The 16,309-nt window shown below is 41.7% G+C and overlaps 1 long non-coding RNA gene across 2 annotated transcripts in view; it reads right to left on the bottom strand.

Annotated features, from left to right (window-relative positions):
• LOC103248030 (uncharacterized) overlaps window positions 1–16,309 on the bottom strand; it is a 69,153-nt gene that overhangs the window by 12,096 nt on the left and 40,748 nt on the right. The gene's annotated exons all lie outside the window — the stretch shown is intronic.

Genomic DNA, 16,309 nt, shown 5'->3' with positions numbered 1-16,309 from the left:
GTAATTCAAATTTATATACAGTTTTGCAACCCATTGCCTCTGCTTATTAACCAAGGACCTTAGTTCCCTGAGAAATGCACCTCTTAATTTCTGAGAGGCCTGGAGAGTGATTCTCACATGCTGAACTGAGATGCCAGGTGACACTTCTGGAGTTCCCAGTACATAGCATCTATTATATGGAATGCATGAAGGGGAAGAAACTCCATCATGATATACTTTGTCACATGGGTTTCTAATGGGTAATATTTATGTCCTTTGACTTACAGAACTTTCAGTAAAGCAGCTCTTCTATATTTTGCTGATTCCTTCCTAACCCCACTTTCCCTCTACAAATTCCTAAGCCTGAGCTGCAGCAAGGCCAAGAAACAAATCTGCATGACAAACCTCATGTTAAATGTTGGCTCATTCGTCCTTGATTTTGAAGATTCTATTGCTGGACCCATGTTGCCTATCTCCTCACTTTCCTTAAGATGAGTTCTCTCCCAGGAGAGACCCAAAGCCCTCACGAAAAATGGACTTTGGGTGAGTTGGGCCTACTAGGTCGAATATGCCCAAATGGGTCCTCCAGGAAGCAGATACCAAAATGGAGTGCGAAGTGCCAGAAATGTACTGGGGGAGAATGCCTATGAGGGAGCAGGAGTAGATGAGGGAGCCTCAGATGGTGATGCAGATCTGACACCAGTGAAAAAAAGAGGGAAGGAAGAAGGACTGGGCAGGAGGAGCCTCAGGTTTCAATGCAGCTCTGAGAAAGCCTCAGCCAGGCTGATGAGGAGCCCCAGAGCAGAGACTGCCCATTACAGGAGCCCCATGTTGGGCAGGAATGGCCTGGCTTTCACACGTCTGCAGAGCTTGGTCAGTGGCAGGGAGAAGGCCAGGGTGAGCATGACCGGCGTGTAAACACTGCAGGAGAGCCCAAAGGTGCTGCTGCCTGAGGCCAGCCACTAACTGCTCTCCTCCCTGCAGGCTCCCTGTGGGAGACCTGAGCAGCTCACTCACGGTGGCTGCCACATCACAAATACCCACGCCTGTGTGAATTCCAAAAGTGGACATAATTTAAGCTCAAACGGAGCCCCGTATGTACATTTATTACAATTTTGTGTTGAGTGTACAAAAAGTGTAGCACTTGGCACAGCAGCAGTCCCACCCTCACCAGTGGAACAATCGAAGCAAAAAAGGGCTAGTCTGGGAAGGTTTCAGGTAAACAGGTGAGTTTTTCTTACCATGATTGTCAACAGCAGCCTCCATTGTAGATTAACACTGTGTCAAGCTTAGTACAGAGAGAACAATTCTCAGGGAGCTTCAGTTTGCAATAAAATATTCCTCACATGAGGCGCTCAGAGCAGACTTTTGAAGAGTTTACATGTCAATCACTGGATGCTCCAAGGAGGGAGGAGCTTCTTGTTAGAACTGGCCCTGGAGGCTACCAGAGAGACCTTGAAACTGATCTGGCAGCCAAGTGGGTGGTGCAAGGACACACTCCACCCCTGGGACCCTGCCAGCCAAGCTGTAGGATTTGTTGAGAGGCAGGCCCAACACCTGTTGTGGCTGCTGGATGAGATTCAAAATTTAAGGAGAAAAGACAGAAGAGGAAGGAACTGGAAAAGAGGAATTTGTAGCTAGAAGAGGAAAGACAGCATGCTTTCCAGAACCGTGTCAGAATTCATCCCAGGCTAATCACCTGCCAAAAAAGAGATAGTGTCAGTGGTAGAAAGAACACTGAAGATGACACTTAAGCTCTGCCGCTAACTCCCCGGCTGACCTCTGTCACTCAATGCCCCTCTGGGCCTGTGCTCCTTGGCTGTAATCTGCCGAGCTATGCCAGACACCTAAAGTTCTTCCATTTGAACAGTCTAGGATTCAAACAAGCTTCCTTAAAATAATCTTGGAAGAACCTAGTATGAAATGGGCAGAGGGGGGAGGATAAAAAAGAATTTCCTGTGAACCCAGGAGCAATAATATCATATAACATAATATAACATAATAAGCTAACCTAATCATAGCAAGCATTACAACAGGTGGAGGAATCTGGGAATGGGAGCCAGTAACATCTCTAAAGTAGAGGTAATTTCATGATCGAGACATCCAGTGCATTGAAACGTGATGCTGTTCTATCTTTATAGAGTGTGCAGATGGTTGGGAAGGAAATTAGTTCCACCTGTCAGCTGATTCTAAAAGATCTGAGCTTCATATACATTCCATCAACACATGAACTCCTAATGTCACTAAAGCAAAGAGTTGGAGTGGTCTCTGTCCTTTCCTAAATGCTCTTCCAGTTTTCTCTCATAAAAGTCATTTCTACTCCCCTTTAAATCTGCATTCACAGTTTGTTTTCACTTAGATAAGAATGCTGGGAGGGGAAAGCATACTGTTTTTTTCCCCCCAGTCCTACTATTTTAGGATTCTAGCAACAACAGGGTTGCATGCTCCCTTCTTATTTATTTCTTTCGTTGAGCTAAGAAGATGCCACAGATAAAAAACCAAAACGAAATGAAAAACTGCAGTCAAGAGAAGAACAAAATTAGCAGCCAATCAGGAAAAGGCTGTACAATCCCCAAGCCTTGAGATACTTTATCCTCTAGGCTGGGCCCTCCCAGAGAGGATCGAGTTTTCTCTTGGGGTTTCTTTTTGACTTAAGCACCACTGAGGGCTACGGTCCAGAAACACAAACTCTTAACCTCATCCCTGGTAGACAAACAGGTCTAGGGAGATTAAATAACCTGCAGGGAGAGAGTCCTCTGGGATCCATGGGAGACCAGACTGAAGCAAAGAAAAAAGGGACTATGGTATCAGTGAGGACACAGGAGCAGCCACAGGAGGGCTGTGCTGCCTAAATAAATAATGGCATGTTTGGCAGCAGACCCAATTCTCAGACAGGCCTGGGGCTGACAGGTAGGCTGTCTGCTAACATACACTTACCCTTTGGATCTCAGCTTCAATGTTATTTCCTCTGGGAAGCAGGGTGCCACACACAGTTGTACTGGTTGCCTGCTGCACAGAAAATACATTCCAGATTTATATGTTTTTATAAAAATGTCCTGGAAGTTGGTGTTTTAAGGAAAGAGCACTCTTTTTTCTCTGATTCACAAAAAGGTGCTGGACTGGCAGTGACCTTGCTAAGAATCCTTTCCTAATTCTTATCAGAACAGCTTTAGTGCCCCTCCTATCTGTTCCAGAAGGACTCCTCTACCATGGTACTTACCATGCGTTATTCTAATTGCCTTTTTACTAGTGTATACACAGTCTAGATTATCAGCTTTGTGAGTCAGAGGCTGTGTCTCGTTTGACACTGTACTCTGGGCCCCAGAACAGTGCCTGGTCCTAGCACAGGTTCAATGGTATTTGTTGAATGAATAAGCAACATATTCTGAGCCATTCCAATGCTCTTGCCCAAGTGGACAGAGAGCTTGTCATAATACAGTACTAGTCATGTCCAGGGTTTGAGTCTCTGTTCTACCTCTAACTTACTACATGAGTTGGCAAGTCACTTCACCCCGGTATTCTTGATGTAAAATAGGGATAACCCTACCCTGTCCACCTCAGAGGGTCATTATGAGGAGTAGTTTAGAAGTATTACTAGGTAAACTTATGAAAATACTGAACACATGGGAAGTATAGGCCATTCCAGGAAACTTGGACTACAAGGGGCCCAGGACCAGGAGTGACCTTACATCTAAACATAGTTAAGTAGTCACCTCTGGCAGAAAACTAAAGATTTCTAGGCCAGGCAATACTTTTTTGGTTGCTATGGGTAGAAACCTCAAAATGTCAAAAGACACATTTATTGTTTCCTATAGGTAAGGGTAAATTTAAAGCTGGACCTCCAGGACAACTGGAAATAGGCACAATAATGCCACAAGGTAGATTGCATTCTTGTCCTCTCCCCTGTCCCCACCCCACCACACTCCATCTGTCTCTTCTTTCTGGAAGTCAGCCCACCAACTACAGACTGGCTTCCTCCACATAGCAAGGGACGTGGCTACTGACACCTCCTGGCTCCATCTCACACTTTTGCCATCTGAGGGGGACTGAGCCCCTCCCCTTATCTCTAATTTGCAAAATTTCTCTTTGGCCCTGGCTAGAAGATACATATTCATCCCTGTGCCAAGGGTGAGAGATTCTATGATTTCCAGCTCCTACTGGAACTACATAGTTGAAGTGGGGGATCAGTGTTCAAAAAGAAGGGAGGTACTGTTCTAAGAAAGGCTGGGTACTAGGATTTCCACTACAATTTTCTAAAGATCATCCCCCCACTGAGACCTGCCATTAGCAACATTAGCAATCAGTTAGCTTTGGTTTGGGCTCTGCTCCTCTAGCACCATTCTTTCATATACCCTGAGTTCCTTATAATAGAAGGAAGGGAACAGAAGGGTGCCAAGCATAGGAGAGGGACAAGCAAATAAGTAAATACAGTCTGCTTTCCTCTGCAGACCTGCAATAAATAACCAGAGAAGTGAGCCATGTGTCTAGAAAAATTCATTCCCTTCCTAGGATTGATGGCAAGTGATGTCACCTGCTCAATGTCAGGTCCTAAATTCCTCTGTGCTTTGGCCAGGTTGTGGCTTGACAGCAATGTTTCTGAACTACATGTCTGACCACTTTCACTTTTTGTACTGTGGCATTCCATTCTTGTCTCCTTTTAAGTAGTCCAACTCACATATCTTATAAATGGACAAGCCAGAGTCCCAGAGAGGGAAAATTTATTATCCAACATCATACACTAAAAGGGAGTTCATGGTCAAGCCAAGATCAGATTCTAGGTCATCTGACATGTGTTTTTTCCAATTATACCATCCTTTGTTTTTCTGCATGTTTATAACCTGAGAGATGTAGTTCACCTCTTAATCTCACCTTCTTCTGGTTCTTTTGTCTTTCTGGGTCACTTTTTAAGAGGACTTCTCAAGGTCAGCTTCACTACACTCCTATTTAGTCACCTCTGCATCCCAGTGAGTTAGCTACTGTCTTATCCTCCGCTATCAGGAATGAAATTCCAATACCAGAGACCCCATTCTACTGATGCAGTATTCTTTTCACTGCTCTTTAGCAGGAGCTTACTATTTAAGCTAGTCTTAACTTGTAGCAAAATTGCAGGCATCATCCTGGCTAACTCCTACTTACCTTCCAGATATCCATTTAGATCACTTTATTTCAGAAGGTAAAATATAAAATGTATACCAGGAATACTTTCTGTAAGCAACTCATAGTACCCCATATGTATTAGTTCATTCTCACACTGCTAAAAATAACTACCTGAGACTGGGTAATTTATAAAGAAAAGAGGTTTGATCGGCTCATGGTTCTGCAGGCTATATGGGCTTTTGCTTCTGGGGAGGCCTCAGGAAACTTACAATGACGGCTAAGGGGAAACAAGCCCATCTTCACATGGCCAGCAGGAGAGGTGGTGGGGAGGTGCTACACACTTTCAAACAACCAGATATTGTGAGAACTCTATCACAAGACAGCACTAGGGGGATGGTGCTAAACCATTAGAAACCACCCCCATGATTTAGTTACCTCCCACCAGGCCCCACCTCCAACACTGGGAATTACAATTTAACATGAGATATGGGTGGGACACAGAACCAAACCATATCATTTCAGAAGGTAAAATATAAAATATGTATGAGGAATACTTTCTATATGCAACTCACAGTACTCCGTACCTCCCCCAATAAAACATTTAGCACTCTAGACAATCATTGCCTGCTTACTGTGTCTCTTTTCTTCATTCTACTATAATTTCTATAAGAACAGAGGTCATTCCTATTCCCTTTACCGTTATTTCCTCCAGGAAATGTTGCATAAATATTAGTTTAATGAATGACTAGAACACTGACTCTGTGGTTCCTAATTATTTGCACAGTAGCCATCAAATGACAAAAGGATGTGAAATACTTTATAGGTGAAGACGAGGATTATCCCAAAAGCACTCATTATACCATCTATCACTATAATATAAGCCTTCTCTGCTTGGAGATGCCAAAAAAAAATTCAGTAGTCCATCCACAAAAGTTTCCCAGACTCTTATGTGATTGGAAGGGCTGTGCTACTGCCAAAGGCAAATTTCATCACCAGTATCAAACATTGCCTTTGTGACATTTCCCTCACCTCAATGGCAGGTTAGACTCTGCCTCTGGTCTCAGTCCACTTGGTGTCCCTGTCCTAAGTTTTTCCATGTGTTGTCTCATTTACAACAAGACTGTGAGAAAGGTTCTATTTTTACTACCCTTTAAATGATGGAAATTTCAAGGTACAGGGAGGTTATATGACTTGCTCAAAGTCACAAAGCAACTGAGTAGTGGAGCCAGGATTCAAACCCAGCTCTTGCTCTGAATCGCTATGCTATATAAGACTCTTCTTTTGGCTGGGTGCGGTGGCTCATGCCTGTATTCCCAGCACTTTGGAAGGCTGAGGCAGGTGGATCACTTGAGTTCAGGAGTTCAAGGCCAGCCTGGGCAACATGGTGAAACCCCATCTCTATTAAAAAATACAAAAATCAGGTCGGGCGTGGTGGTTCATGCCTGTAATCCCAGCACTTTGGGAGGCCAAGGTGGGAGGATCACCTGAGGTCAGGAGTTTGAGACCAGCCTGACTAACATGGAGAAACCCCCATCTCTACTAAAAATACAAAATTAGCTGGGTATGGTGGCGCATGCCTGTAATTCCAGCTACTTGGGAGGCGGAGGCAGGAGGATTGCTTGAGTCCAGGAGACAGTGATTGCAGAGAGCCACAATCATGCCACTGCACTCCAGCCTGGGCAGTATATCAAGATCTTGTCTCAGAAAAAATAAATAAAAAGACTCTTCTTTCTATTACTTCTTCTACAGCAAACTTCTATCTTGTTTAGACTGCCTTCTTCCTGTTATGCAAACAGACCTTGGACTTTTCCAATTCTGTGTATCTGGAATATGATTTTATGAAGAACTCAGAGGAGTCTTATAGATTATTTTATCAAAGACTTCTATGTTATAGACGACAAAATGGTGGTATGTGTTACGGAAAGAACATCAGCTTTGGAACAAGGAGGCCCTACAGTCAAAGTTTGGCTGTTTTAGTTATTGATTGCTGTATAACAAACCACTCTACCACAGCCGCTTAAAACAACAGCAATTTCTTGTTTCTCACGATTACACGGATTGGCTGGGCAGCTTCTCTGTTGGTATTACCTAAGCTTGCTCACACTGCTGCATTCAGCAGGAGGGCTGAATGGGCTGGAAGGTTGCCCATGACCTCACATATCTTGCTTGACTGGGGTGACTTCCATGTGGACTGTCATCCTCCCAAAGGCTAGACCAGCTTTTTAAAATATTGGTCTTGAGAGAAGCTGAAAAGAATTTGTGGCTTTATTTAATCTGTCTCACTTCCTAGATGGTTTACCTTGGACAATTTCCTTCTTCTTTCCTGAGATCAGTTTCTTTGTCTTTACAATTGGGAGAGCAATCTCAACTGTCCCAGATTCTTCTAAGTATTAAATGAGATCATATATGTAATTATTAAATGAAATAATATAAAAAATTCCTGCCATACAACAACCATTTTTCCAATGTTAGTTTTCATTGCATTTCTTGGGCCTTGTGTGAAGCCTTCCTCTTACTCCCCATAATCTCTCTACAGTCCACATAAATCCTTCACTCCAATCAAGATGCAGCTCTACTCTCATGTCTCATGTTCTACAATTTTTCAAAATTATTGCTTGCAGTAATTGTCTGTCTTAGGAAATTCCAAAGTTCTATGTATAAATTAACTGTTTTCAGGCTTTTCCACATCCCCACAGAAAAAAAAAAAATCTAATGATTAGCTTTACATGTAAAATTATTTATTGTTATGCACAATTTGTAATTTCTGTCTAGTTGGTGTCATAATTCTACCTCTTTATCCCCAATTTAAGAACACATACTGACACGCAAGTGAATGAGAATCTCTTTATTATCCTTATTTGTTCTAAAGGGAAATTATTTGCAAAAGTTGCATCTTTTAATATTTGCAAAAGTTGCAAATATTAGCAACACGTTACTTGCCATGCCTCTCTGGTCTAAATCACTTATTTGGGGCTAAGCACACAGAACTTTATTTTTAAAATTCTTTTATGAATATGTCCTATCTTCCTAAGTAGATGAAAACTACCAATAAACCAAGGACCTTAATATATACATACATATGTGTAAACATGTGCACATAAGTTTAATTTATCTTGCAGCTCTATTACAGGGCCCTACACAAAATAGAATTCAGTAGTATTCAGAATTTCAGAATAGAAAGCAGTGCATGTTTCCCAGCTACTCCCTTTTGGGGCCCTGGGAGAAAACAATGCATGAAAACGCTGGGTACTCCATACTCATTATCTTAGGCCAGTGGGCCTTAAAGTTGTGGAAGCGTCACTTTTTATCAAAACACACAGGCCTGTTCCCTCCCTTCCCTTACTCGTTGCTGTACCTTAGGATGGTACAGCAATGAGTAGGAGAGAGATGTATTCAGAAAACTTTTATGAACATTGTTGGTGTGAGAACTACCATAGCCTTAGACTCTGAGATTACTCAGTGTAGTTAACTCTTAACAGCTTTGTGCAGTTGCAGGAGGAAGCTTCTTTCTCCATCTCGCCATGCTATTTTGATTACCAAAAGCTGTTTTTATTTAACTGAATCCAGCTGCTGTTTTCTCAAAGTATGGTATTCATCTCCAGGGGGCTCGAAAGAGAAATGTTGAGATTCACAGGTGTCCTAAGCTCTCTACAGTCTACTTACAAAACCTACCTTGCCAAATTTCCTAACCATAAAATCATTTCCTTCAATGCTTTCCTCCTTATCACAGTCAACTCATAAAAGTCCATACATTGGTAGGAGCTCTCATAAGGCCTTGAAGATACCACAACAAATGCCTGGGGCTTGACTAATCTTTAGTTGCATAGAAGCCTGCTTTCTCTGTGATAATTCACACTGACTATTATGGTTATGTTTGTGTCTAGTACAGTAGGAGACACCAGAAAGTGCTTAATAAGTACTTTTGTATTGACTGATTATAATGAGTTGTATATTTTGGTTTTTGTCAGGGCAGTGGAGAAAAGCCTCTATTTTTTTTTTTCCTTCTCTCTTTTTTTTTGGTGGTGGTGGGGGGAAGAGTCTCACTGTGTCACCCAGGCTGGAGTGCAGGGGCACAATCTTGGCTCACTACAACCTCCACCTCCCAGGCTCAACTCAAGCGATCCTCCCACCTCAGCCCCTCAAGTAGCTGGGACTACAAGTGCACACCACTGTGCCCAGCTAATTTTTTGTATTTTTAGTAGAGACAGGGTTTCCCCATGTTACCCAGGCTGGTCTCGAAGTCTTGGGCTCAAGCAGTCCGCCCACCTCAGCCTCCCAAAGTGCTGAGATTACGGCTGTAAGCCACCACACTTGGCTAAGAGCTATTTTAATCTAGCTCTTAGTAGCTCAGAGAGAAGTTTCTTAAGAAAAGGGAAGAGGATAAAGCCTTAGAGAGGTTGTTAGCAATTTAGCATCTCTGAGTCAGGTGGGAGTATTTAATTTGCTCAGTAAAGAGAACAATATGCTCTCCAGGTATGGTAAAGGCACTGCTACTGTGCCTACAGATGACAATACTATATTGTACACTTAAAAATCCCCTGTGTATACCAAGGGAGGACTGTACAAAGCCAAGGCTATCATAAAGCATCTCAGGCCAATGCAACAGTGTTATGATGGGCAACCACAGTATTACTTTTGTTATTAGATTATAACATTACTTCATTACTGTTAAAGCATTATTATTATTAAATTATAACTTAATGGTTAGCAGCAGGACCTTTATAATTAGAGCAATCTGAGCTTAAATTCCAGCTCTTCCACTTATCAGCCCTACGAAATTGAGCAAGTCACTTATCTAGGCTTCATATACAAAATTTGGATAATAATTAGGATCTTATAGAGTTGTGAGGGCTAAATAAGAAAATGTGTATAAAGCGATTAGCACCATTGCTGGCAATAAATAGAAGGGGCTCTGTAAATAGTTTCTAGTATCGGAAGAAACTAACGGGCTCTGCATGTGCAATAAAATACACGCTGGCTTTTGAGTCAGGAGAATGAGGTTCAAGCCTCAGATCAGCCTTTAAAAACTGTTGAGATTTGATGGGTGTCCCATCCTCTTTTGCTCTTTTAAATGCTGAAATAATTTGGAAATGGACATAAATGTCAGAGAGGAGTTAAAACAGTATCTATTTCTGGGAAATTGAATTAGAGAACATAAGTTGGATCACCCCCAAAGACTAGGCTTTAAACCTGCACATGGGGAGCATTATTTCTGCAGAGCATAATTACCCAAGCAGACATATGGAAGACCAAAGTTGGCTTCATGCTGTGTTGACCAGAGCAAAGGACTCAGACAATGGGCACCCAAGAGGGAGCTGTGCAAGCGTAAAGGATGCAAGAAGCAGCTTGGGCTTATAGCCCCCTCCCCTTATCAGAGACAGCATCAGGAATGCACCATTTATAATAGGGAACATCTGAAAGAGTTGGGGAAACTCTTTGAGGATAACCTGTACTCAAAGCTCCAAAGAGAGGGAAAAGAAGAAGCTCAACTTGACCAAGCACAAAGTACAGGTGTGGTTCAAGAACTGCTGAGCCAAATACTGTCAACAGCAGTTGTGGCAGCAATAGCAACCACTGAGGAACCAGAACAGAACAGAGACATGCAGACAGGAGTGAGCCAGGAATATCACTCAGCGTCTTTGCCAATCACATCCCGGGGGAGTCTCAGGTTTCTGCGTAGCTTCTCCATCCAACCCTTGGTAAATTCCCACAGCAGCAGAACTTACTGCCTCCAACAGGGCACCTTTGTGCCATGAACTTTATGTCAGGGTCTAAAATTTTCCCTGGCCCCACTGAGCACCCCTCACACCTAGACCCCTGAGGTTGCTTCTACATCTACTTTCTCATGAGGCTTTTGTCCCAAGCTGGTACTGACTCTCTAGAATTAAATAATCATACACTAGGTCCGATTTGAATTTAGAGAACAGTCTGGCCACTAAAATGACCTGCAGATCTCTTGGGAGGGGCACTCTGACAAACCCTATGACAACTATATATGTTTATGAGATTGTATTAGTCCGTTCTCACACTGCTATAGAGATATTACACAAGACTGCGTAATTTATAAACAAAGGAGATTTCATTGACTCACAGTTTCACATGGCTGGGGAGGCCTCAAGAAACTTACAACCATGGCGGAAGGGGAAGCAGGCACCTTCTTCATAAGGCAGCGGGAGAGAGAGTGAGTTAGAGAGGGAAGGCGGAAGAGCCGCTTATAAAACCTTCAGCTCCCGTGAGAATTCCCTTACTATCACAAGAAAGGCATGGGGAAAACCACCCCCATAATCCAATTACCTCCTACCGGGTCTCTCCCTCAACACCTGGGGATTACAATTCAAGATGAGATTTGGGTGGGGACATAAAGCCTAACCATATCAGAGATTTAGCCATATTTTCATGTACAGCTGTGGTTCATTAGTTTTCATTGCTAAGTATTTCACTTTAGAAATACTCTACAAATTTATTTATCCGTTCTTCTGTTGATGGACATTTGGGGTGTTTCCACTTTTGAGCTATTTCCAATAATGATGTTTTTATATGCATTTCTGTTGGGTATACAGCTAGAAGTGCAATTCCTTGGTCATAGGGTCTGCCTATGTTAGCCTTTGGAAGATATTGCCAAACAATTTAATAAATTGATTCTCTTATACTTCCACCCAGTAGTGTATGAGAGTTCCTGTTGCTCAGCATTTTAGCCAATGTTTAAGATTAGGAGACAATATTTTAAAATATTTGTTAATCTGATCCCAGCTACTTAGGAGGCTGAGGCAGGATAATATCTTGAACCCAAGAGACAGAGGTTCCGGTGAGCCCAGATTGTGCTGCTGCACTCCAGCCTGGGTGACAGAGCCAGACTCTGTCTCAAAAATAAAATAAAATATTTGTTAATTTAGTAACTAAATTACTAAATTTAATGGATATATTTCGTGGTGGTTTTAATTTGCACTTCCCTCATGACTACTGAGGTTAAGTGCTTATAATCTATTTATTGGACATTAACATTGGTCAATAAATATGAAGTACCTGTTTAAGTCTTTTGAAAATTTTTTTCTAATTAATTTGAACAAATTCTTTTGGCTTTTTGTTTTTTGTTTTTTAGACAGGGTCTCACTCTGTGACCCAGGCGGGAGTGTGGTGGCGTGATCATGGCCCACTGAAGCCTAAACCTCTTGGGCTCAAGTAATCCTCCCATCTCAGTCTCCCAAGTAGCTAAGGCTACAGGCATGTGCCATCACACCCGGCTAACGTTTGTATTTTTTTGTAGAGATGGGGGTTTAACCCATCTTGCCCAGGCTGATTTCAAACTCCTGTGCTCAAGTAATCTGCCTCCCTTAGCCTCCCAAAGTGCTGGGATTACAGGTGTGAACCACTGCACCTGCCCTGAACAAGTTCTTTATGTATCCTGGATACTATCCCTTTATCAGATAGTCGAGTTGTAAATATCTTCTCTTTTGTAGCTTGTTTTTTCACTCTTTATGGTGACTTTAATGAAGACAGAATCTTGATTTGACAGAGTTGTTATTCCTCATCCTTTAGATTAGCGCCTTTTTCCTGTTTAAAAAAAAAATTCTTCCCTACAAAAGACCATGAAGATATTGTGTTTATTATTTTCTTTTTTCCTTTTTTGAGACAAGGTCTTGCTCTGTTGCCCAGGCTGGAGTGCAATGGCGTGATGCAGCCTCCAGCTCCTAGGCTCAAGTGATCCTCCTACCTCAGCCTCCTTAGTAGCTGGGACTACAGCTGTGTGCCATCACTCTCAGCTAATTTTTGTACTTTTTGTAGAGACAGGGTTTTGCCATGTTGCCCAGGCTGATCTTAAACTCTTGGGCTCAAGCAATCTGCCTGACTTGGCCTCCCAAAGTGCTGGGATTACAGTCATGAGCCAATGCGCCCAGCCATGTTTATTATTTTCTAAAAGCTTTCTGGTTTAATTTTTGCATTTAGGTCTTTAATCCACTTGAAATTAATTGATGTGTGTGATGTGCATATTGTGAGGTAAGAATTCAATTTCAGTTTATCTGGTGGATACTAACTAGTCTGCCACTATTTATTGAAAAGATCTGTTGTTTTCCCACTGATCTGCAACATCATCTCTGTCATATATTATTGGTTTATTAAGACAGTAGTCTGCTGCTGAGCTGCATATTCTGTTCGAGAGGTCTGTATGCCTATTTTTGTACAATTACAATATTGTCATTATTCCTCTAGCTTTATAATGAATCTTGATATCTGTGAAACCAAGTCCTTCTATGTTGTTCTTTCTCAAGAGCATTTTGGATTTTCTTGACTCTCTGAATTTTTTTTTAATTTTAATTTTAATTTTTTGAGATGGAGTCTCGCTCTTCCTCCCATGCTGGAGTGCAATGTGGCACAATCTCGGCTCACTGCAACCTCTGTCTCCCAGGTTCAAGTGATTCTCCTGCCTCAGCCTCCCGAGTAGCTGGGGTTACAGGTGTCCGCCACCACACTCGGCTAATTTTAGTATTTTTTGTACAGACAGGATTTCACCATGTTGGCCAGGCTGGTCTCAAACTCCTGACCTCAGGTGATCCACCTGCCTTGGCCTTCCAAAGTGCTGGGATTACAGGCATGAGACACCGTGTCCGGCTGAGTCTTTGAATTTTTATGTATTTTAGAATAAAATCACCAACACCTGGTAGAATTTTAATTGGAATTGTATTGAATCTATAAATCTATTTAGAGAAAATTGATTACATGGCTAAATCTTCCATTTCATGAATATAGTTTACTTTTTCATTTAGGTTTTTCTTGTATCTCCATAGTACCTTCAACATCTTTATTTAGATTTATTCCTAGAAACATTATATTGGACGCCATTTTAAAAGGCATATCTCTTGGCTGGGTGCAGTGGCTCACTCCTGTAATCCCAGCACTTTGGGAGGCTGAGATGGGTGGATCACCTAAGGTCAGGAGTTTGAGACCAGTCTGGCCAACATGGTGAAACCCCGTCTCTACCAAAAATAAAAAAATTAGCTAGGCGTGGTGGTGGGTACCTGTAATCCCAGCTACTCAGGAGGCTGAGGCAGGAGAATTGCTGAAACCCGGGAGATGGAGGTTGCAGTGAGCCGAGATCATTCCATTCCACTCCAAACTGGGTGACAGAGCGGGACTACATCTCAAAAAAAAAAGAAAAGAAAAGAAAAGAAAAGAAAAGAAAAAAGAAAAAAAAAGCCATATTTCTTAATGTTTGTCCTCCATCTAGAAATTGATTAATATTTTGTGTTAGTTTTGGAGCTAGAGATCTTTTCCAATTCTTATTAATTCAGTAGATTATTTTAGACTTTGAACTTGAAAACCAATAAACATCATTATGACTATGTTTTTTTTTTTTTTAAGTGGTCAGAGAGAAAAGATTATGGACTAGTCATGTTGCATATTATAACATGTTAAATTCTAACATGTTACATCACTTAATAGGGATGTAACCAACGAAAGTCATGCTCTCATAATTTCTCCAATCAATGAAGTCCCTCCTTCTCCTGTGAGGGGAAGAAAGTGAGAGAGCTGGGGAAGCTTCTATTTTGTGAGTTGAGGAATATGACTGGGAGAAGAGAAAAAGTCTCCTACACAACTATGAGACTATAATATAATATAATATAATTTATAATATTAAAAGTACCATTTTGTTATTTCTTTGGGTATCACTTTCCTATTTTGTTAAATAGGAATAACAATACTTGTATAATCACAGGAGAATGCTGGGAGGGTCAAATGAAGATAAAGTATGATTAAGGTGATATGATTACTGATTTATATGAATTATTTTGTGAGAATCCCTTTATAAAACATATTCACATACATGTGCACTGCATATATCAATTATCTTTGTAGATGATAACTTTAATTGTTTCCAAATAGTATAATATTTCATATAGAAAATCCAACAGACTCTACGGACAACCTTTCAGAGACAATAGGAGCATGGTTGGTGAATACAAGAGCAATATACAAAAATCAATAGCTCTCCTGTGTACAGAAAACAACCACTTAAAAATATAATTTTTAGAGAGAGTTCACTCACAAGATCACAAATTGACTTACATATTGACCATTTACTGAGTGACCAAATTGTACAACTAGCTAAATTTAACAAACATTTGTTTAACTACTTACAAAGTTTAAAGCAATTCATATTAGATATCATGTCAGAGACTATTAACCCCCCATTACCCACTTTCTTCTTATGTATTCTATGGAAGAGACTGGTAGACGATGGCTCATAGGCCAAAGCAGGTCTGCCACCTGTTTTTGTAAATAAAGTTTTATTGGAACACAGCAAACCCCATTGATTTACATATTTTCATTGGCTAGAATAAGTTTATAAGTCTTCCCTAGCAGAAAAAAAGAGTGGGCTGGGCACGGTGGCTCACGCCTGTAATCCCAGCGCTTTGGGAGGCCGAGGCAGGTGGATCACAAGGTCAGGAGTTTGAGACCATCCTGGCTAACACAGTGAAACCCCATCTGTAGTAAAAATACAAAAAATTAGCTGGGCGTGGTGGCATGTGCCTGTAGTACCAGGTACTCGGGAGGCTAAGGCAGGAGAATCGCTTGAACCCAGGAGGCAGCAGTTGCAGTGAGCTGAAATCGCGCCACTGTACTCCAGCCTGGGCGATACAGTGAGACTCTGTCAAAAAAAAAGAAGGAAAGAAAAAGAGAGAGAGAGAAAGAGAGAGAGGAAGGAAGGGAGGGAGGGAGGGAGAGAGAGAGAGAAAGAAGGAGGGAGGGAGGAAGGGAGGGAGAGAGAGAGAGAAAGAAGGAGGGAGGGAGGAAGGGAGGGAGGGAAGGAAGGAGGAAGGAAGGAAGGAAGGAAGGAAGGAAGGAAGGAAGGAAGGAAGGAAGGAAGGAAGGAAGGAAGGAAAAGGGAGAGGCAGATTTCATGACCGACTTAGACAATTCATTATCCAGACAGGCAGAACTACCCAGAACACAGATTTCAGTTAGAAGGAATCAGTATTGTGTAGCAACTAACACTATCTGCCAGTCGACTTCTTTGGCAATCAATCATCCAAACACACTATTCTTCTCCTATGTACACTTTACATAAAAATAAACCAGCCTGAAGTGAAAGATCTCTGAGTGATGTGCAATCCTTTCTACTAGGTCTGAATATGAATCCTGTGGTCCAGCAACCTAAGGCTAAAAGACAATTATCTGCTCCCAACACACCCAATGTACTGCAGCAGAGAAAGAACAGGATAATCGCAGTAAAAGT

Source organism: Chlorocebus sabaeus, chromosome 1 (assembly GCF_047675955.1).
Source record: "Chlorocebus sabaeus isolate Y175 chromosome 1, mChlSab1.0.hap1, whole genome shotgun sequence".
NCBI classification, from domain to species: domain Eukaryota; kingdom Metazoa; phylum Chordata; class Mammalia; order Primates; family Cercopithecidae; genus Chlorocebus; species Chlorocebus sabaeus.
Note: the sequence above shows the minus strand (reverse complement) of the source record. Positions and strands in the feature narration are given on the sequence as shown.